The sequence below is a fragment of the Penaeus monodon genome, chromosome 43, assembly GCF_015228065.2.
Source record: "Penaeus monodon isolate SGIC_2016 chromosome 43, NSTDA_Pmon_1, whole genome shotgun sequence".
Lineage (NCBI taxonomy): Eukaryota > Metazoa > Arthropoda > Malacostraca > Decapoda > Penaeidae > Penaeus > Penaeus monodon.
Window position 1 is genome coordinate 20,332,557 of NC_051428.1, and position 1,317 is coordinate 20,333,873.

A 1,317-nucleotide genomic window follows, 5' to 3' on the forward strand; every position below is an offset into this window, starting at 1 on the left:
TCTCTCTCTCTCTCTCTCTCTCTCTCTCTCCCCTCTCTCTCTCTCTCTCTCTCTCTCTCTCTCTCTAGGCGTTGATACAACAAAATTAGTCAAAGGTGTTAGTTCTAATGCATCAGAATATTAATTGCAGTCTAAGTAAAGGGAAGAGAAAAGAGCCATGAAAATTAAAAGTGAGGATTTTATTTATTTTTTAACCCCAAGAATAGAATGCTCTGTTAATGCTGCAAATTTATTTATTTTTCTATTTATTATTTTTTATTTTTATTTATTTATTTATTATTTTTTTTTTTTTTGAGGGGGGGCACCATATATATATATATGTATATATATATATATATGTATATATATACATATATATATATATGTATATATATATGTATATGTATATATATATATGTATATATATATGTATATATATATATGTATATATATGTAATTAAAGTATATGTATTTTGTATGTATATGTATATTATGTATTTTGTTAAAATATTATATGATATTATATGTTTTAAAGTATAATATGATATGAAAATATTTTATATGTTAAAAATGTATATTTATTAATTTTTTTGTATATGTATATATAGTATAGTATATTTTGTATATGTCTATATATGTATATGTAATATATTATAATGGAAAATGTATATGGGATTATATGTATATGTATGTATTGTATATTTTTTGTAATGTATAGTAGTATATGTTAAAGTATGTTATAGTATATGTATGTATATGTATAATTTTGTAATGTATTTTGTTTTGATAGTTATGTATGTATATGTATATGTATGTAATGTATATTATGTATATTATTATTATGTATATTATATTAAAAATGTTTTATTTATGTTTATGTATATATATTTTATATGTTAAAAATATGTATATGTTTTATTTTTATGTATATATATTTATGTATATTTTTATATTTTATGTTTATATGTAAAATAATGTTTTTATGTTTTATATATGTAATATATATTTTATATTGATATTTATATATGATATATATGTTATATATTATGTTATATATTTTTATTACTATATATATAAAATAAAGTATAATATATGAAAATATTTTATATGGGATTTTAAAAATTATAATAAGTAATTAAAATGTTTTATATATGTAAATATATGTATATTATATGGTAAATTTTATATATGGGATATATGTAATAAAATATGTTTTATATGTTTTATATATATGTTTTTAATAATATATTAATATATTTTTATATATATGTTTTAAATTTTAAAATGTTTTATATATTAATATAAAATTAAAATTTTGTATATTATATTTTGTTATTT